Source organism: Diadema antillarum, unplaced genomic scaffold, assembly GCF_040938485.1.
Source record: "Diadema antillarum isolate AM-2024a unplaced genomic scaffold, OU_Dant_1.0 scf00000153, whole genome shotgun sequence".
Classification (NCBI taxonomy): Eukaryota; Metazoa; Echinodermata; class Echinoidea; order Diadematoida; family Diadematidae; genus Diadema; species Diadema antillarum.
Genome location: NW_027271042.1, coordinates 767,645 through 791,258, shown reverse-complemented (window position 1 = coordinate 791,258; position 23,614 = coordinate 767,645). Strand labels below are relative to the sequence as shown.

The window sequence follows — 23,614 nt, the reverse complement described above, 5'->3', positions numbered from 1 at the left end:
CATCAACAGGAATATAAAGAGTACACAGACACAAATTTTCTGTTAATTCTTTCATTTTATTTCTCTTCACACCTTTTGTCCAGTTTGTCGATGAATCTGCCATGGATCCTCCTCTGCCGCCGCTACGTGATTAAACTACGTGAAAGAGTGAAAAGGGCACAGCCACAGCACTCCACAAACAGAGAGAGGAAGCTGACAAAGCAACACCAAAGAAGAGCGAACATAACAAACTAGACAAAAAGAAAACTGCACGGAGGGAAAATGGACATTGTAGAAAAGAGCAGAAATTAACTTCAAACAAAGAACATGGAGAAGACAAGAAAACTTGTATGATTTCCCTTTATTAGTTTTCATAGTTGAGTTGACAGTTGATGAAGTTGTTAGTCAGAGTATATAAGGTCAAATTGTGTAAGGCTCGACATCATTCTTATTATTATTATTAAGTCTACCTTCTTTCATACCAGAGTTACAAAGAATTGAAGTCTGTGTAACATAGGTGTTGTTCCAAAGGTATACAGCAGGTATAATTCCAAAGAACTGCTACATTAGTGTTATTCAGGGGAACATACATAAAGTCTATGTGTGTAGGTTTTAACATCTGACACCACAACAAAGGAAATCAGTTGATATGTCGTAATGTACCTATGTTACGAAGACATACTGTCCGTGTAACATAGGTAGTATACTGTGGACAAGGTTGTAGTACGAAAACCCCTGATGATAACAATAAAATCATGTTTTCACTTGAATGTCCATACAACTCACTTGCCTCGACTGTAGTTTTTTAAAGAATATTGTTATTGTGTCACTCTTGAGGAAAAAGTTAAACCTTTGGTTAAAATTGTAAATGGTTTGTAGAAAAAACATGTTAATAAAAGTGTCTTGCAGTTGATATCAGAATGGACAATCTTACTAATAATGATCTCGTGTGCCTGTCAGATAACATGTTGATGTGTTATGGTGGAAAAAAACTGGGATATGTTCATTGTTATCATTTCAGAACACAAAATTATTGAGGATGTCACAAAATGAAGTCCATGTAACGTAGGTATTTGTCATACCTGTTTACCCATGCTGACTGAAAGTGTGCGAAGTAATAAACAGATTTCTAGTGGAATAAGTTGAAGAATGGGAGTAACAAATCAGGGGGAAAGAGAAAATTTCAATTTACCCAACTTGAATTTTCAACTTGTATGTCACAATTTCAGTCCCAACCCCATGGAATTACCCATATAAGTACATGAAAGACTGGATATTCAAGAAGCAGTAAAATGCTTTCATAAACCACATAAACACAAGATTATACGTTACTCTGTAGCATGCATCCATCTTGCTTTTTTTTCAATTTCCATTGATATTATCAGGACTGCTCAGAATATCCAGTCTGATTCTCCAATTGATAATAGTATGCTGATATCATTACCAAAGTAGCTAATCATAAATTCAAATACTGAATTGAAGACTGCCCTGAAAACGCTGGAGTTCACCACCACAAAGAGGTTCAACTGATAACACACCATGCAATGAAGCATATCATACACCAGTCTAGAGCATTAAAGCGGTCACTGAATGGAATATATATGTTCTCTTTCTAAACTCGTTATATATATTCTACAGTATTTGTAACGTACTGCTTAATACCATGTCTGTTTCCACACTGATGATTTGATAAGTATATTACGCCATATATGTGTATTCAGCGAGTTCAATTTTTCGCGAATCAGAACCTTGGTGTACAGTTATGAATGGAGGAATGTATGAGTGCAGGTCACATTCATGTTGGAATCACTGTTAATTATTAGTGTGTTGTTAAATTTGTGCATAGAACTCAACTCGTGCAAAAGTAAAACTCACAATATATGGCGTATAACAGTACAACTATCCATATAAAAGATAGCATAAGTTTGTTTTCATTGCTTGTCAAATTTACAGCTCTTGAATTATTTAATTGCCTTTATCATTTTATTCTGAAATATATTTCATGTACAAAAAAAAAAGTTGTGCATTTATAATTATGTAAGATAATTGAGAAAACAAAGACAGCCGAACCAAAACACAAAAGGGACACTGTTGATGACTTCTTGAAATTCACCCAGTTTCAATTTTTCTCTTAATTTGTCCAATTGCTGAAATCTACTGCCTGCAATTCATTCAAAAGAACCTTACCTTTGAGGTAAATTCTTCTATCTGTCCAATAAAAGCCCCAACTTGCCACTCAGAATACATAGTTCTATACCTAATCCCATTGATTCTGTCCCCAAAGTGGAACAAAAATTTTCCACAGTATAAAATGTGCAGTAGAGTACATAGGAACAGCACTTAGCCTCAATACATGTTGATATTCTACACTATGATAATGTATGGAGCTGTATGAAAACATTAAAACACATGATGTCTTCCCATGTAGCACACAATGATACAGTGTCTACATGTCTACACTGTGCATTGTTTTCTTTCTAGCCATACTCTTCATACAGAGGGAAAGGGGATTGAAGTCAAGCCTACACTCAATCATGCATACGATGAGCTTTGTACTCGAGCTTTGTACTCGCACATTGTTGATAGCAAACTGTAACAAAAGCCAGCCTAAAGCTTGTCAGATCAGACATCATGCATTGGCCTGACTAGAGATCGGTATGAGCAGCTTCCAGCTTGCCTCTCATGTTGCCATCATGTCATAGTTAAGACTGACAGGTCATTCTCTTGTCTACATGCATTGATTCAAAATGCATGTAGGGACCAGGAGGACATCTAGACTTTATGTGTTTTCATGATATGAACTCTAGGTGGCAGGTGTTTTCAGAGTATGAACACAAAGCCTGCATTGACAAAAACAACACCATTTCTCTTTTCGACCAACTGGAAGACAATAATCATGGCAATGTGTAAATTAGTCCTCTAACTAACCCTTCAACTGGCCCTTTGCAGAGTAAATGCCTTGAAAGAAGGCTATACCAGATGACATTACAGCAACTATTGCTGGGATTGCTAAGGCTATGTGTGCTATCCATTTAGAGATCAAGGTCAGAATATAGGACACAAGATGATACTCCCATGATGGACTCACAATAACTTTCATAAGGGAACAGGTTTGCAGACATATTGTACCCTCAGGGGCAATATGACAGTCTGTGGAAGACAGGGAAAGATACACACCCAAACAAACAATCAAGTGACAAATGAAGATCATATAGAAACACAAAACTAGAATTACTGAAAGGGAACTAACTATGAATTTAAATAACGCTATGGCAAGAATGTAAAATATGTATCATATTCTCATAATGTTAGTCACCAGATTTATAATGAGCTTTTTTTTTTTTTTTTTTTGGTTCAATACTGGTGAACTGCTCATTTCAAAGTTAACCTGTTGAGGACGGTTTGATTTTGCTGCAACACGCATTTCCCATAGACACTTGCCTGAGTATACTCGGGACTCGTCCTCAACGGGTTAAGTAAATGGTTCATTAAAACTGTTATTATCAAATTGTGATACCATGAGGTGATGGGACAGATGAACAGCTGGTCAGGAAACTTAACCTGTTCCCCTGGTGGCCTGCGTATCAAGTCTATGGGCATTTCAGAAATCAGTATGGAAAGCGTTAAAATACAGCACTTCCTGCACTCTTTGGGGAGGAGGCATAAAAACTATACAATCATTGTAACACTCAAAGAGTGTTTGTTAGGGGGCCTGGCCCATGACCTTCCTGACCAGGCCTATGGACAGGTGCTGGTCTAGCAGTGGTCCCAAAGAAGACGGAGTTCATCTTCTCATCCAGTTTCCCTTACACTAGTTATGTTCACACGCAGTCGCCAAACTTGAAGTTTAGGTCAAAAACTTAACTGTCGATGATTAGCTCCACTCGTGAATTCACGACACGGGTTCACACGCGCACCTAAACTTGTATTTACGAGCAAACCCCACTCAATGATTACAACCAAAGTGCAGAGACTTTGCTAGATGACCTTATGCCCATACAAAATAGTGCAGTGAATGAGACGCGAGGTTCATGCTAAAGGCTGTGTCACACCATTCCGGGCAAGCTACGCGGGCTTGTGGCGAGGAGGTAGTTTCCAGCACGTAGAAGATTTTCAGTGGGCGAACAAGAATGTTTGCAATTTTCATTCATGCCATGTCATACCGTATGGGGGAACTTCTGCGGCTTGACTTGCGGGGAAACAAATTTACTCCCCGGAGCTCTCCGCAGTTGGTCCGCACCTGACAGTATCTAGCGCGTAGTTGCCCGGAGGTGCTCACGCAAGTCCGATTTAACCGCAGCCAAGTTTTGAGCATGACCAAAACTTTTTCCGGGTGAGTCGCGGGAATGCCCGTAGAGGTCCACGCAGAACGCCAGTAGGAGACCCTTAGCGGCAGTACTTCCCAGGCAATTCCCACGCAGGTACTTCGCAGTCCCGTATGCAGCCAAGATAATGAAATTCTGTGAGATTTCAGCCATTCCATTAGAGGAATTCCTTCACTGAGTTGTCAGCCCCCACGCGACTGGTACAAAGGTCACACAGTATACTCGCAAGTATAACGCGTCCAGCAAGTAAGACACATGCGCTGACTCGCACAAATCCTTTTCCGCCCTCAGGAATGTCTGGTATGCTAGAAAATCCCTACACGTAACAAGCCCGAGTAGCTTGCCCGAAAAGGTGTGACAGAGCCTAAACACGGTTGCGGGTAAAAAAATATGCGTGCGCACCTCCGGGCGACTACTTTTGAGATACGTGCTAGGTACTGTCATGTGCGGATCATCTACGGGGACCTCCGGGTAGTCAAAATTGTTCTTTGCAAGTCGCACGCAAGGCTGGTGTGACACGGCCTTAACTCACAAGCTCGTTGATTATTATGTCCACATGGAGTGAAACTACAAGTGGGGACCCCCCCCCCCCCCCTTGGCTCCTGGATAGAGCGTACACCCTAAGATGTCTTGCGGTTCTAATCATCTACTAAACTTTAAGATTGCTAACTTTCGAGTGCGTCCACAAGGTGCTATATAAAGTTTTCAACCTAAACTTAAAGTTTAGGAACAGCGTGTGAACCTAACTACTAGCATCCTTCTCTCTATAGATAATAGGACCAATCAGGAGTATACAGATATGGACTGCTTTTCATGGCATTGTTGAAATTATTGCCTTGAGGGATCAACTCTATGCTATGACCAAAGGAGCTTGCTCCAGGGGTCACAGAATGGAGTTGAGATTCCAAAGGACAATAATATCAACAATGCCCAGAATGCAAGCAGTCTATATCTGTTTTATAATATACCAAACAAAATTAAAGAGATGATATAGTATTGGTAGAGATGAGGATAGGGCTTTTAACTTTTTGCAAGATACCAAGAAACCACTCACGAAATAGTACAAAGCATACCATTCTAAGAGGAATTCAAAGTTTATTTGATGAAAATCGGTTTTGGAATGGCTGAGATATCGAAAAACAAAGTAAAACAATGCCATCCTAATAAAAGTTGGGTCCCACCTTTTATTAGGATCACTTTGTGTTGGATATCTCAGCCATGTCAAAACCAATTTTCATCGAATAAACATTGAATTCCTCTTGGAATTACATGCTCTTTCATATTTCATAAAAGGTTTGTCATTATCTCATCAAAAAATGTTAAAAACCTGAAGTTAGGTCTCAACCGAAACTACCCATATGACCCCTTTAAATGAAATTTAGAACTTGGTAGTCAATCCTGATTGCAATAGCCAGTTTACACATCAGGATTACGTGCTGCTATCTGTGGATGTTTGCATGAGGATTGCAATGGACAATGCAATGGCTGCATATCACACCAGTACAGTAGAAGCCATACAAGTATTTAGTCTGCATTTCATACAAGGAATAAAACTACCATAAATAAAGTTGGCCAGTTCATTTTGCACTGTGACCACATTGCACAAGGCTCATGGCTTTTACTATATGTGACCGTGCACCTCAAAACGAACATAAAGTCGCACACACTGATTTTGCGTGAGGACTGAAAATAAGTGAAATGGGTCAACCTAGCCGAACTTGACTTTTTCATATTTTCTGAAAGAACGGGTCTTTCTTTACATTATGCTAAAATCTGGTATCATAAAACAGGCAGGAAAGTGTGTTTTTTAGCAGTTTATCTCGAACATTTTTGGTAGAATAGTGTGATTAGGTGTGTCTTTAGAATCCCTTTTTCATTTCTGAAAAACCTTGTCCACACTCTTCACTTTCAACTCTAATAACTTTTGAAAGGATAGTGCTACTGCTTTGAAAGTTAATATTAATAATGAACAGAATGTGTTAATGAGGCATGCTTAATTTCAATTTAATTTGATAATCCCTTCATTGTTGTTACTCTGGTGGTTTACTTCCTGTTTTTGTCCTATTCATCGCACAGCCAGCACGGTTTGGTAAAGATTAAGCGCTTGAATAGACACTGTACTTCAGAGCCTCTTTTCTCAGTTCACACTTTTCCTGAGTTTGTGCTTTCTTTCCAATATTAAGATAGGTTAAAAGAGTCCATTTGATTTGAGTTATACATCATTTTAAAGGGACTGTACAGTACTGGTTGAGGTAGGGATTCATGTTTTGAACATTCCTAAGTGAGATAATGAAAAGCCTCTTATGAAATATGAAAGAGCATGTAACTCTAAGAAGGATTCAACGTTTATTTGATGAAAATTGGTTTTCAAATGGCTGAGATATCCAAAAAAGTGCTAATAATAAAAGGCGACATGCCACAACTTTATTAGGATCTCTTTGTTTCACCTTGTTTTTGGATATCTCAGCCATTTCAAAACCGATTTTCATGGAATAAACTTTTGATACCCCTTAGAACTGCATTCCCCCTTACATCTCATAGAGTGGTTTCTGAATATCTCGCAAAATGTTAAAAGCTAAATCTACACCTCGACCAGAACTGTACACACCCTTTAAAGCTGAAAGTCTGCTTTTTCAGAATATGGTCTTAACTAAAAATTCATGTCTGGCGACTTTGTGTTTGTTTTGAGGTGCAGGGTCACATATATGCCTATTACACAAAGCCAAGCATTTACAGGTTCTCAAGATTGTTATTGTATCAATAATAAATGCAATGTCAGATTAACTGAGATATTTGAGGTGTCTATTCTTGATGAACTGAATAACATTACAAACATAATATTCATGTATAAATACACAAAATTTACGTATTATTTCAAATGTGACAAATTATTACCTGTACTTGGATTGCTACATGACAAAAATAGGTATGCCTCGAAAAAGGCCATTACCCCAACCTATCTACAACTAAAACTTAAACCCAGCTCTCAGAAAGTCATTGTGCTGTTTTGTTTTATTTGTTTGTTTTTTGTATCATGTTTTAATAGTGATGAAATACTCTTCAGTTCCTGCTATAGTACAAACAACTGATCACTATAGTGCCTAATCCATATTCATGAAACTTACAGGACACTATGTAAGGAAGACTTTTTTTAAGTAGGTGTATAAGAAGGCCAATGAATGTGTTTATAAAGCAGACTGTACTAAAATGAGAGTAAAGTATCACTGAATGTGTCTGTAAAGCAAACTGCACTAAATGGCAGAAGGAGCCTTCTCCCACACACATCTCTACAAGCCTGCTAAAGTATGCTCTCTCTCTCTCACCCTACTTGATATGAATTCAGGTTGCATGAGTGAGCCAGGCTTGTCCAGTAATTGCTCGCCCCTCTGTCTCTGGGCTGAGTAGCGCACCAAACGAGTAGCGCACCAAACGAGCAGCGCACAAAACGTCTTCCAATATATGCGGGAATGTCAGTGATGCCATTTGCCGTATTGAAAATGGCAGCTATGTACTTTGCATGGGAGTCATCTTTTGCTGCCGCCCCGACGAGTTTGTCTGAGGCTGTCTACATCGATTTGGAGGCGGGAAGGAGAAATGTGCTGCATTTCAGCTATGTGTGTAAGGAAAGACACGCATAAGGGAGCAGAACACTCTAGCTTGCCTGGAGCTACACCTACTCAAACCTACACAAAGCCTGCAAAAACAGATCTACTTGCAGCAACATGAACCGCAGTATTTCTCACATACAGATTTGGTATTGTAGTCCACATGGGGTTAAAAAGTATTCATAACAATAATGATAAAATGATAATGATCAATCAATAGTAATACTTCAGATGAGGGAGACAACAGTATGAATACTGTAATTTTAGTAATATTCAATGATATCTATGATAAGAATATAAATTATCACTACCACTACCATCGTACTTATTGTTACTATCACAATTAACTTTTCATGCCAATGACCTCCATATACCGGGTTCCAAGCATTTCAAGAAAACAAAATTCCCAGATTTTTCCCTGATTATTCCCTGATGAAGTCTCAAAATTCCATGATAACTATTTGAACTCATTTCCAGTTTCATATGCATTTTATGTTCTTTGTACAGTCCATTTTAAATCACAAACATTTGTCAGTAAACAGTTGATACCATTATAAAGACGGGGCTCGACATTAGCTTTTTTGTCTGGTGGCCCACGCAGACCACTAAAATCTCTAAATCTAAATTTGTGGTAGCCCGAGAAAGATATGTAGTGGCCTGAAATAAAAGCAATTGTAACAATCCATTTTGAATCTTAGTTGCCCAGTGGGGCCAGGATAAAGATTAATTTTGAGAAACACTTAAAGAAGAATTCCTCTCCAAAATTATATCAATTTCATAACAAAGAGGGAAAAATTCCCTGCAGAGCAGTGCAAAAATTATAAAAATGGGATAAGAATTCAGGAAGATGTACAATCTGAAATTTCAATGTTTTTGGAAAACACTTCTTGATCAATCGTTATGAATATTCATATCAGCAAGTTGATGTCATGCTCTCACAATTCTTATTCATTTCATATACAGAAATGACAAAAATCTCATATTTCAGCTGTATTCAAACATAACACTTGCCTTAAAACCACCCAAAATAAAAAAAGAACAATTTATTTCTGATATATTTTGGTATGGAAATATGTGACCGTGCATCACAAAACGAACAAAAAGTCGTACACACTGATATTGTGTGAGGAATGAAAACAGGTGAAATGGGTCAACCTGGCCAATCTTGATTTTTTTTCATAGTTTCTGAAAGAACAAGTCTTCTTCTACGGTAAATGCTACAATTTTGGATCATAAAACAGGCAGGAAAGTGTGTTTTTTAGCAGTTTATCTCAAACATTTTTTTGGTAGAATAGTGTGATTAGGTGTGTCTTTAGAGTCCCCTTTTCATTTATTAAGAACCTTGTACATACTCTTCATTTTCAACTCTAATAACTTTTGAAAGGATGATGCTACTGCTTTGAAAGTTGGTATTAATTATGGACAGAATGTGTTAATTAGGCATGATCAATTTCACTTTAATCTGATTCATTGCTGTTACTCCGGTGGTTTACATCCTGTGTTTTTGTTGTTGTTGTTTTTGTTTTTTTGTCCCATGCATGCACAGCCAGCATGGCTCGTAAAGATTATGCGCTTGAATAGACACTGTACTTCAGAGCCTCTTTTCTAAGTTCACACTTTTCCTAAGTGTGTGCTTTCTTTCCAATATTTAGATAGGTTAGAAGAGTCCATATGATTTGAGTTATATATCATTTTAAAGCTTAAAGTCTGCTCTTTCAGGATATGCTCTTAACTAAAATTTCATGTCTGGCGACTTTCTGTTGGTTTTGTGATGCAGGGTCACATATGCTTTCACCTGTATCAGCTAATAGTGATAATTTGTCTGAATTTCATATACAACATAAAAGAAAAATTGTGAGGACATGACATCATCAACTCACTCATTTGAATAAGGACTGGTCAAGAAATGCTTTTTAAAAAATGTGAAATTTCAAAATGTCATATCTTCCTTACTTCTTATCCAATTTTTGTCATTTTTTTTATAAACGTTCTGTAGGGAATATTTTAACGTTCTGTAGGGAATATTTTTTTTTCTTCAGGAGTTTGTTCATTTTGGGGGTTGATTTCCTCTTTAAAAATCAAAATATGTATTCTGGATAATGGAAAACTCAGATTGCATGTAGTTGTACATCAAGCTTCTTACCAACAACTTGAATTAATCTTGTCAAAGAAGAATTCTCCCATCCAGATGTCAGACTCCACAGAGATCTACAAGAGGAAAAACGGAAAAACCAAAGGAATTGTTAAATTTCAATCATGTTGGATGCATAAAGGCACAGTTACACAGTATTTCCAAAGGCCCTGTATTGATCTACACAGATAAACATCAAGTTTCGGTAAAACTGTCTTAAATTTGATTGGACTGGTTGATTGTTAATTCATGATGACTAACATTTCCCTTCACACTAAATCATTACTTTGTAGATAAGCAAAACTATTAACACACACTAGCAACTGATTTTTACACATTTACAACTATTTGTTTATTTGTTTGCTTGATTTCATCTCCTTTAAGTTATTTCTTAACCCATCCCCGTCAGCTCCCACAAAAAACGTGGTTTTTATTATTTATGACCAAAAGAGGGCGTCCTAGGACCTCAGGCTTGGCCAGGAGCTGTAGAATAATTTTAGCCAATCACAGAGATCCTTACTGGGACTCAGAAAAATAATTTATGCAAAGAAACATATTTTAGAATGTCTCTTATTGGCCAAAACACCTGCCAGGGGTTCGAGCCTGCTGAGAAACTAATCAATATTCATGTTTACAGCGCGCATGTATCCTTGTTGCCCCAGCAACTGCAGTGATTTCTTACGCGCGGTATCGTGATATCGATCTCCTCATAGAGTGCTTGACGATATCTCCTTGTGTGTGTTCGTGTACTGCTATGCTGGGGCACGGGGGTGTGTGTGTTGAATTCCATTTACGTTAGTGAGTGTGGGTAACTTCTCTAGGTTTCCCATCCATTTCTCTCTCTCTTTTCTCTCTTTTGCTTTCGTATCATTCCATATCTTTCATTCTCAGAGTACAATCGTACTTCTGAGAGTGTTTTGTTCATTTTTTCTGAGTGATTATCTCGTTTGCAACAATTTAGAGGTGAGTTTTTGTCCTAGTGTTTGTTGAGTGTTTTGATTGAACACGATGTAGCTTATCTACGTATGTGCGAAAACATCGTAGTTTGTGTGGCACCCACTCGTTTGTTTTCCGTGTAAGCATTTTTGCCGTAGTGTCTTCATCGTTCGTCTTCCAAGCATCGTGTTTTCACCCTAGTTTTTCTCATCGTAGTTTTTTACCTCGATTTTTTTTTGGGTGCAAGATGTTCTGTGTATTTTTTTCTACGGTAATATGCCATCGTTGATGATCTTCGTGTATTCATTACTAGTTTTTCACCTCCGTTTCATTTTTGTGTACAACTAATGTCTAACGTGGCGTAGTTACAACTATGTTTAGAGGGACCCCGTTTAGAGCTAGTTAGCTAGGTCTGCGATGTCTGTATCGTTTGCTGATATGTCTTGTGAGCTGAGAGTGACTATGATGGGAGTGATATTCAGGGTTTTGCTGTGGTTGAGGTGATGGCAAGATGTAATTTATTTTGTGTAACCATGTATGACATTGATGATGGCGAGTAAAACTACGACACGAGTAGCCTAGCCTAGGCCAGTGACGAGAGTGACAGTGAAGAAACGGGGGCTGATGCTCGCTCGTGCACGGGAGTGGTCTAGAGACCTGCATTACAGTTGTGTATTTATATTTTTTTTCCTTTTTCTTATTCACTCGGGTATTGTGCTACCAAAATTTGTGTCTCTGAAGAAACTCAACCAAAAGCTTGACAACAAGTTTGCATCAGGTCTATTCTGTAGTACTAGCACTAGGTTCTAGATCTATTCGAAAATCATAATGGCGATGCTAATTTAGTTTTCATTTAGAACTCGATGAAATCCATTTTCTTTGCTCATTTTTCAACTGATAAATTATTTAGAACTGTACTTAAATTCTGATGTACTGCATTCACCATTGTAATAAAAAAGAGCCTGCTGATCAGGTGTTTCATTGTATCCTTTTCATTTCCTCCCTATCCTTTTGGTTTCCTTCCTGTCACTTTCTTCTTTGACCCTGGATGGAAAAAAAAAATCCCATCTTGCCATGTAAAGACAGAATACATAACCATCATGAAATATCATGACATTGAAATAATACTAAGAAATATTCAAGTGACCAAAATACTTGTTTGTGAAAATAAATAACAAATGAAAGGTGATTTCTTTATGGAGCAGTTCTTTCAAATGTCAAACAGCTTCGATAATGAAGCAAGTGAAATCTGAAAACTATCCTGGCAACAAGTTGAAATTGATAGGGAATTCTGACAAAAACTGTCACACCATTTGATGTTTGAATTTGTCTTTTTATTGGATGAGGTTATACAACTAAGTGCCGCCGATAAAATAACAATCCTCTCAATTTGAACAAGAGCAGTAGGGTGGTACACTAGTACGACTCAGTAAACAGCTGATTATTTATGCATCGTATCCATGGGCAACTGCGGGGTAACTGCAAGAAGGCGCAGGAAATTAGACTTGAGTCAAGAACGACTATTTATTATTATTTTTTTATTCAAACTATTTTTTTTCTTGGACTGAAAAAAAACCCAAAATATTTCATATTACGCTTCTAAAATATAAAATGAATATATGAAGTCTTTTTATCGTGATTTTATGAAGAATTAGAATTATTGAAAAAAAATATAGATACTAGACGGGCTGAAGAAGGAAGTCTAATTTCACCCCAAGAATTTGCAACACACCGCATCTCGGGTGCATTCCTAGCGTTCTTGCCGCACTCTCACGATCACCTAGCTAGGCCATGTGCACAAGCCAGTCACATGTTCACAGTACACACGTTGTTAGCCAGTTCACCGATCTCATTCCTGATCTCGTGCGTGTAGAAAATTCTCTCAAAACTAAGCCAGACATGATTTTGGAACATACATTACAATGTCAAGACCTTTTCAGTGGACTTTGAATTCGCTATTTGTCTGTTTTAGCTCTTGAATGTACGACTTCGAACGTCCGATTTGTTTTCTACTACACCACGTGGAGTTCGTATTTTTTCAGCCCCATGCTTCTCCACACACGTCACACTAGCACTGTGTACCTGTACACACACAAGCCATCGCGATCGAAGCAGGGAGGTGTGAGAGCTGTCTCTCACACCTCCCTGATCGAAGTTTGAGCGATAGCGATAACATGTGCGGAGCAGACATGCGGATTTCAGCACAGGGTAAATGAGTAGTTGAACGTATCACGATTGTAAAACAAATCTTTTTCTATGTCTCTGCAAATTTGAATTAGGCTGTCTCAGCATAGATAGATTATGATACATTACAAAATAGATTAGCCATAGCAAGAACTTGCTTACATGAGAGTTATTAGATAACGTTGCAAAATAAAAACCCCGTCATTGAATGGAATGTTCCAGAGCTATCTCGGGGGGCTCGAGGACATTATGGACACGTCGATTCGCAAGTGGGTAAGATGTGATTACAGATGGCTTGAAATGAAGAGGATTTATCGATGAAATACACAGAAACAATATTTTTTCATAATTCCAGCACAATTTATTATTTCTTTTCATAAAATTCACATAAACTAGTGCTGTATTGAGTCAACTAAGTGCATATTAGCACGAGTGTACACGCATCATCCCTCCTGCCTAGTGGGAATGACACAGGCAGTTTTTTCCATGACGTATGAATGCTCTTCGCGTGTAGATCGCGCCGTAGGGAAGATCGCGCCCAAGTTCATGGCCAACTTACTAGGCAGGCACGATATTACAGATTACACAGAGGCCCGTACGTGGATGGGTTAAGAGGAGATCATCAATGGAAAACTAACTGAACTAAAATGAAAATGTTGGTTACTTTGCATAACAAGAATAAACCAACTACAATAGAGCTATCCTCTTCAGCAGCAGCCTAAGACTATTGACTTCATGCATATTTTGAAGGGGAATAATATAATAATATGGACTGGCCTTGAGGGTGATACGACATTTATTGCTTGAACTAGAATTGTATTGCCCGAGTCGAAGACGAGGGCAATACAATTCTAGGAAGGGCAATTAATGTCGTATCCCCCGAAAGCAGACAGTCCATATCATTATTATTACCCATTTCAGGCATCTTGAGCAGCAAAATAAATCATTACAATGCTACTTTTTTTTTTTACAATTAACTTCCCAATAATTCACGGTAACAATTTTCCTCTTGGCCCGGTGCCAGCTTGAGCTCTACACCACACCGCGCGTTGCATCCCTATACACAGCTCAGGTACGCAGCACGTGTATAACAGCCAACTCACACAGGCGCAGGGATCGTCCCCTATTTTTACGTGTTAACCTATGGGAATTGGCCCTCTGTCGCGAAACTCGGGTATGCGGCGCGCGTAGAAACAGCAAGGCTCACACAGTAACAGCGATCGTCCTTTAGTTTTACATGTTCACCTATGGGAATTTACCCTTCGTCGCGAAACTACTCCGCGAGAACTGTCATCAACAGCAAATTTTCCCCACTGGGAGCTCAAGTGCCCGGATGCTATATTCCCCTCCTTTTTAACACGCAAATCCCATAGGCGTTTGTCAAAGTGTGGAATATGGAAAATTTGCTCCTTCTCTCCCTCTGGCTCGTAATCCTGCGCGTATGACGAGGGGAATACAATTTCGAAGAACCACAGCTCAGATGCCTGATACGGGTAATAATATAGTTTAAAAACACACTAGGCTGGAGGTACATGATGGCAGAGAGAGAGAGAGAGAGAGAGAGTGGAGATAGATAGACCCATGTGTGACACTCTAAAAACACACAGGGTTTGAGGGAGATAGACCACATGGATTTCATATTACTTGTCTTGAGTGGAGTTACAGGAAGCCAAAATTTGAAGCCAAAATTTGAGGCCACACACATCCCTTCTTACTCTAGCACAGGCAAGTATCACCAAATATCAAACCTACATTGTACATACATACAGTACAAAACCAACACATAAATTGCACATACATAAACAGCACACTGATTATTCTGTCATATTAACCCCATACAAAAAACAAACAAAAAAAAAAACTGCTCTGGATTTTAGTTTTAAAAGTAGTGTATATCTATCAGTAATTATTTCAAAACACTCAAAATAATTTTGACATATAAGCCTGCCATATAGAATCTCCACCTGCCAATATGAAGGTAAAGACAAGAGAATAGAAACAAGATAAATAGGTTCACATAGATTGAGAGAAAATGCTACACACCAACAGTATCAGTATACAAACAAACTCAGAGTGGCATCAGGTATCAGCAAAGAGATTTAAAAGAAAACTGACCCCAAAAATATGACAGAACCCTGTATAATTCATATGCATAAGCAGCAGTACCTATATCCATTTTGGAGTGCTAATGTTTTATGTCATAAAAATCTGTAAGATATCTATCCTCTGTTTATGACATCGTGGGTTGGACTGAATGCATCAAACAAGAAGAAAGTACTATTGGAATTACATTCTCAGTCAACTAGCTTAATCACTTAAGCTTTTCTTTCAGTCCACAGTCTGTCTGGCAATCACAGTCATTGAATTATGCACATTTTTATTGAAGTCAGACACTTCTACAGGCTAAAATTACATTCAAGTAAAACCACAGTCCTTTTCAGATAATGCACTGGTACACCAAATCATACTCATGCCCACATAGCTCCAATATTTAATGAACAGCATCACTGCTTCAGAAAAACATCTCAGTATTTATCCGACTGAAATGATGACTTTTAAAAGAGAATCAACAACTGTATTATTGTCCATGTGCATCATCAATCTATGATATCGATAACAAGAATGTAGCATTATAAGAAAATTATTTGCTTTGAAAATAATTGCAGACAAATTAAAGATAAGATTACAAAACAGTCAGGATTTTCAACTCATTATCATTACCTCTGTGCTTATCATGATTTCTTGTTTTTATACAAGTAAGATTTGATTTTATTTAAAAACTCATACATGTACAACACCTTGTAAAAGTTGTTGCTTGCCTTCAGCGACCAATCAACGTCTTTCCATCATGACAACCCACTCATGGTGGTCATTTTGGCCTTTTTCTCAGGGACCACTACTGCTGCATATCACTGCATGCAGGATCTTTATCATGTCATAATTATCTATACATGTATGCAGTATGTCTGTAATTTTCTAATCTTTAGCAAAAACAATTACACATGTGCAGTCTAAAGCTGCATGAACATATGTGACCGTGCACCTCAAAACGAACATAAAGTCGCACACACTGATTTTGCGTGAGGACTGAAAATAAGTGAAATGGGTCAACGTAGCCGAACTTGACTTTTTCATATTTTGTGAAAGAGCGGGTCTCCTTGTACATTATGCTAAAATTTGGTATCATAAAACGGCCAGAAAAGTGTGTTTTTTTAGCAGTTTATCTCGAACATTTTTGGTAGAATCGTGTGATTAGGTGTGTCTTTAGAATCCCTTTTTCATTTCTGAAAAACCTTGTCAACACTCTTCACTTTCAACTCTAATAACTTTTGAAAAGATAGTGTTACTGCTTTGAAAGTTGGCTTTAATTATGGACAGAATGTGTTAATGACGCATGCTTAATTTCAGTTTAATTTGATAATCCCTCCATTGTTGTTACTCTGGTGGTTTACTTCCTGTTTTTTGTCCCATTCATCGCACAGCCAGCACGGTTTGGTAAAGATTAAGCGCTTGAATAGACACGGTACTTCAGACCCTCTTTTCTCAGTTCACACTGTTCCTGAGTTTGTGCTTTCTTTCCAATATTTAGATAGGTTAGGAGAGTCCATTTGATTTGAGTTATACATCATTTTAAAGCTTAAAGTCTACTCTTTCCGAATATGGTCTTAACTAAAAATTCATATCTGGCGACTTTTTGTTTGTTTTGAGGTGCAGGGTCACATATGTATACAATCCCCTCCCTCAAACACCCCTTCCCCTTCACATATTTGAGACCTAAAATGCCAGTGAATGTGTCAAGCTGAAGATTATGAAACATCAGTAAACAATAAAATCCTTCATATTGGTGTGATATTATGTGAATACAAGCACATTGAATGGAAGCGTGTTTGTAGGCAGACATATCATGAAGTAAAGCCCTGGCTGTAGCCTGGCTGAGTGCTGTGAGTAATGTGGGCCATGATTTCAGTCAACTTTCTTCTATTTATATCCACACCAGACCACAAGCCTCAGCTTGGAGGGGGAAACGGATCTAGGTTATCTCAAACACAGCTAGCATTCACAGGAAATACAAGGGGCTGAAAAGGAATTCAATTCTTTTTACAAAATTTCCAAAAGACAAACAAACTGATGTGGTAGAAGGGTTTGTATTATTGCATCACTAAACTCACTTAAGTAACTTCAAGTGAATACATGAGATGAATGAAATATTCAGAAAAGACCGAGACCATGTCACTGAGAACCTTTCCAAGCCTAATGCATCAAGGGAGTACTAAAACAATGACACTATATATTGTAGATGTGTGTGTATCCATGGCAACCTAACTGGTACAGTGTGAAGATCACATACACACTTTTTGTACATGATCACTACATAATATAAATATACAATCAAATTTGAGCATGTGATGAAGTTTGAGGTCAAGCATATGGTGTCGTCAGTGACTGATAGCTATCAGATTTGTGAGTCTCTAGCGACGAAGATCAAGTGAAAGTGTGGAGAGACAATGCGTGGTACTGTGCAGTGAGGGGCTTACTTATAAATGCACTGTATGCTAACTATATGATCAGCCCACTCTTATTAATCTTTGCCTGAGACACTCAAATGAGATTTTATTCACTGTTTACTGCAATGCAAGGATCAATACTTTCACTGTACATTCAACGTCCAAGGAATATGCATGACTAGCATTACCTCATACTGAGTCTCAAGCTTACAAATTCCTTTTTCTGTATAAAATACATCTCTATGTAGGCAGGCAAATAGTAATGTTTTCATTTGTTGAGGAAAGTGCAACTTGGTTTTGTTTGATATTGGCATGTGATGTTCAATCTCCTTAGTCAAGTTTTATAAACTGGCTTTAGGTATGTTTATGTTGCAAGCAAGGCTAGTATCAAGCATCCAGGATACAAATGATTCCAAAGTACTGAATATGACTGATGCAAGGACTAGTTTGAGATCTGGACAAGATTCAATGCCATTTGACCTAAAGGTTTTCAAAAGTGTAGTACTTGGTTTGTCATTGCTGTCTCACATATGACCATATTAGACCACTATGTCCAGTATAATGGCCTAGCAGTATCACAGTACCATTTACTATAAAGTTGCATTATCTTCTCCTCTGAACTTGTCTAAAAAATAACCCTCCTTCATTTACAAAATATTTCAAAATTAATCTCCAGCTGTCATATCAAAATATATTTCAAGTGAACTATCCACAGTAAAGCTTTGAGTGGGAAAAAAAAAATCATGTCTGATAAATTAGTGAGAATGCACCTTGACCTTTCATCTGTAGCCCTACCATAATTTCATCTACTTTCAATGAGAGATAGTGTATGTAAATGTTTTGACTGATAATAGCAAGAATAACATTTTCAGCCAAAGTTTAGTAACTTTGAAATCAAAGTTAATTAATAACAGTTTATATAGGGACCTACCTGTATTCCAATTCTGTCTAATGGCAGACTGGCTCATCTGTATTACTACTAAGGGCAAAAAGGAAAAACTACAGTGTAAAAAATTAGAAAATCCACGATTTCAGAGTAGCACTTTTCATGGCCATGGATGTGGTATGTTTACTCATTTCCAATGGCCATGATCATATTCAATAGTGTTTTACTGAGAATATAGGATAGAAGTGAGGGTTAAGAGCAAAGCTTTGATGTTCAGACTTGGGATAAAAAATAGACACCTCCATGGAGGTACATGTATCATCATGGCATATTAAAAGGAATAAAACCATTGAAGTTGAACTAGTTACAGATGTAACCAAACTGGACTATACTTTTCAGATGAGCAACCGGATAGCAAAGTAATTCATAATTTATCAATCAGTCATATACTTCTTGACTGGTTCAAAGAGACATGACAAAAATGAATTCGCCTGAAGAGAGATCTGTTTTAAAGTCAGAATATATAGATCTACACTGGATGGAATTAAAAAAAAAAAAATTAAAAGATTTTTTTTTTTTAAAATATTCTTGACCAAACTCAAGTTGCAATAACAGAGAATTATTTGGTGCCACATCTAAAACAGTTGATTATTAAAGTCAAATGGAACTATCTGAAAGTGGCACCTTCTTCTCACTTTGCCAAAGTGTCCCGTAGGATAGCCTTGGTTAGAGTACACAGTGCACAGTGGGGACTACAAAGGAACATTCCAACATCTTAACTTGACCCAGATACATGGATTAGGTGAGATGATGTGTGTAGGGAGGGGGGTAGGATCACTCTCACACAACTTGTACTGGCAGTATTCCTAATGGGTGGGGGGGGGGGGGAGAAAAAAAAGTATAGCCTTCAGTCAATGCCCATGACTGCTTTTAATAGACATTTTCATAAATTTTCTATCACCTTTTTCCCCCCATGCCTGATTAAGCAATGATTTATACATGACCCTTGAGTGAAACTACCATTTGAGAAAAAAAATTCATCAAACCATGCAAATGCTGAAGGACCTTGATCCTGAAATCTCATCTCATGTGTGCCCACCACTACGTAAAACTGAGGTTAAAAAAAAAAAAATATATATATATATATATATATCAAAAAACAAGTCTCATTCAAATCAATACCATTACCAGCAAACAAAGGATTTTAATAGAGAGTTAATATGCATGAAAACTTAAAACTCCTCTCTGTATTGTATTATATTTTTTGTCATCAAGGACAATACACAATGAAATATCACACACAGATGGATACTTCAGTGGAGGTATGACCCTACTAAGCGCTGTTATCACAACAGTGCTGCTCAACCAGGGGGGTCCCTTTTAACCCATCCCCGTCAGCTCCCACAAAAAACGTGGTTTTTATTATTTATGACCAAAAGAGGGCGTCCTAGGACCTCAGGCTTGGCCAGGAGCTGTAGAATAATTTTAGCCAATCACAGAGATCCTTACTGGGACTCAGAAAAATAATTTATGCAAAGAAACATAGCTTAGAATGTCTCTTATTGGCCAAAACACCTGCCAGGGGTTCGAGCCTGCTGAGAAACTAATCAATATTCATGTTTACAGCGCGCATGTATCTTTGTTGCCCCAGCAACTGCAGTGATTTCTTACGCGCGGTATCGTGATATCGATCTCCTCATAGAGTGCTTGACGATATCTCCTTGTGTGTGTACGTGTACTGCTATGCTGGGGCACGGGGGTGTGTGTGTTGAATTCCATTTACGTTAGTGAGTGTGGGTAACTTCTCTAGGTTTCCCGTCCATTTCTCTCTCTCTTTTCTCTCTTTTGCTTTCGTATCATTCTATATCTTTCATTCTCAGAGTACAATCGTACTTCTGAGAGTGTTTTGTTCATTTTTTCTAAGTGATTATCTCGTTTGCAACAATTTAGAGGTGAGTTTTTGTCCTAGTGTTTGTTGAGTTTTTTGATTGAACACGATGTAGCTTATCTACGTATGTGCGAAAACATGTAGTTTGTGTGGCACCCACTCGTTACTTTTCCGTGTAAGCATTTTTGCCGTAGTGTCTTCATCGTTCGTCTTCCAAGCATCGTGTTTTCGCCCTAGTTTTTCTCATCGTAGTTTTTTACCTCGATTTTTTTTTGGGTGCAAGATGTTCTGTGTATTTTTTTCTACGGTAATATGCTATCGTTGATGATCTTCGTGTATTCATTACTAGTTTTTCACCTCCGTTTCATTTTTGTGTACAACTAATGTCTAACGTGGCGTAGTTACAACTATGTTTAGAGGGACCCCGTTTAGAGCTAGTTAGCTAGGTCTGCGATGTCTGTATCGTTTGCTGATATGTCTTGTGAGCTGAGAGTGACTATGATGGGAGTGATATTCAGGGTTTTGCTGTGGTTGAGGTGATGGCAAGATGTAATTTATTTTGTGTAACCATGTATGACATTGATGATGGCGAGTAAAACTACGACACGAGTAGCCTAGCCTAGGCCAATGACGAGAGTGACACTGAAGAAACGGGGGCTGATGCTCGCTCGTCCAATCGTGCACGGGAGTGGTCTAGAGACCTGCATTACAGTTGTGTATTTATATTTTTTTTTCCTTTTTCTTATTCACTCGGGTATTGTGCTACCAAAATTCGTGTCTCTGAAGAAACTCAACCAAAAGCTTGACAACAAGTTTGCATCAGGTCTATTCTGTAGTACTAGCACTAGGTTCTAGATCTAAATCATAATGGCGATGCTAGTTTAGTTTTCATTTAGAACTCGATGAAATCCATTTTCTTTGCTCATTTTTCAACTGATAAATTATTTAGAACTGTACTTAAATTCTGATGTACTGCATTCACCATTGTAATAAAAAAGAGCCTGCTGATCAGGTGTTTCATTGTATCCTTTTCATTTCCTCCCTATCCTTTTGGTTTCCTTCCTGTCACTTTCTTCTTTGACCCTGGATGGAAAAAAAAAATCCCATCTTGCCATGTAAAGACAGAATACATAACCATCATGAAATATCATGACATTGAAATAATACTAAGAATTATTCAAGTGACCAAAATACTTGTTTGTGAAAATAAATAACAAATGAAAGGTGATTTCTTTATGGAGCAGTTCTTTCAAATGTCAAACAGCTTCGATAATGAAGCAAGTGAAATCTGAAAACTATCCTGGCAACAAGTTGAAATTGATAGGGAATTCTGACAAAAACTGTCACACCATTTGATGTTTGAATTTGTCTTTTTATTGGATGAGGTTATACAACTAAGTGCCGCCGATAAAATAACAATCCTCTCAATTTGAACAAGAGTACACTAGTATGACTCAGTAAACAGCTGATTATTTATGCATCGTATCCATGGGCAACTGCGGGGTAACTGCAAGAAGGCGCAGGAAATTAGACTTGAGTCAAGAACGACTATTTATTATTATTTTTTTATTCAAACTATTTTTTTTCTTGGACTGAAAAAAAAAACCCAAAATATTTCATATTACGCTTCTAAAATATAAAATGAATATATGAAGTCTTTTTATCGTGATTTTATGAAGAATTAGAATTATTGAAAAAAATATAGATACTAGACGGGCTGAAGAAGGAAGTCTAATTTCACCCCAAGAATTTGCAACACACCGCATCTCGGGTGCATTCCTAGCGTTCTTGCCGCACTCTCACGATCACCTAGCTAGGCCATGTGCACAAGCCAGTCACATGTTCACAGTACACACGTTGTTAGCCAGTTCACCGATCTCATTCCTGATCTCGTGCGTGTAGAAAATTCTCTCAAAACTAAGCCAGACATGATTTTGGAACATACATTACAATGTCAAGACCTTTTCAGTGGACTTTGAATTCGCTAGTTGTCTGTTTTAGCTCTTGAATGTACGACTTCGAACGTCCGATTTGTTTTCTACTACACCACGTGGAGTTCGTATTTTTTCAGCCCCATGCCTCTCCACGCACGTCACACTAGCACTGTGTACCTGTACACACACAAGCCATCGCGATCGAAGTTTGAGCGATAGCGATAACATGTGCGGAGCAGACATGCGGATTTTAGCACAGGGTAAATGAGTAGTTGAACGTATCACGATTGTAAAACAAATCTTTTTCTATGTCTCTGCAAATTTGAATTAGGCTATCTCAGCATAGATAGATTATGATACATTACAAAATAGATTAGCCATAGCAAGAACTTGCTTACATGAGAGTTATTAGATAACGTTGCAAAATAAAAACCCCGTCATTGAATGGAATGTTCCAGAGCTATCTCGGGGGGGGGCTCGAGGACATTATGGACACGTCGATTCGCAAGTGGGTAAGATGTGATTACAGATGGCTTGAAATGAAGAGGATTTATCGATGAAATACACAGAAACAATATTTTTTCATAATTCCTGCACAATTTATTATTTCTTTTCATAAAATTCACATAAACTAGTGCTGTATTGAGTCAACTAAGTGCATATTAGCACGAGTGTACACGCATCATCCCTCCTGCCTAGTGGGAATGACACAGGCAGTTTTTTCGATGACGTATGAATGCTCTTCGCGTGTAGATCGCGCCGTAGGGAAGATCGCGCCCAAGTTCATGGCCAACTTACTAGGCAGGCACGATATTACAGATTACACAGAGGCCCGTACGTGGATGGGTTAACCCGTTAGTAACTGCAGTGCCTGAAACTGCCTGTCTTATTACTCCCTAAAACACCCGAAACCGCCCGTCCGCTTTTTTATAGTTTCATGCTTTACCATTTACATTATTTTCATATAGAATATGTAATTTGAAAGAGGTCAAAGGTCTAAAAAGTACGTCAGAATTACTTCTGTGACACCCAAGTCTCTTGATAAAGTCTTAATAGGCTTTCAAGTTATAATAAACAAAAACAAACATATTGTGAGCTATTTTGCATAATTACAAAAATTGTCAAAATGAGAGTAATATTGCTGTACATTTCAGGGTAAATTAGGCCATTATGTACGGAATCTTTGGTTGCAAAAGGGTTAACCAATCAATCAAAATATTTTGAATCTTTCTTTTGTGAAA

At 37.9% G+C, this 23,614-nt stretch overlaps 1 protein-coding gene across 2 annotated transcripts in view; it reads right to left on the bottom strand.

Moving 5' to 3' along the window:
- LOC139721979 (uncharacterized) overlaps nt 1–23,614 on the bottom strand; it is a 175,460-nt gene that overhangs the window by 75,135 nt on the left and 76,711 nt on the right. For both annotated transcript variants that reach the window (XM_071633302.1, XM_071633303.1), the window contains one exon: nt 10,053–10,117. The gene's annotated coding sequence lies outside the window, so the exon portion shown is untranslated. The remainder of the gene's footprint in view (nt 1–10,052; nt 10,118–23,614) is intronic.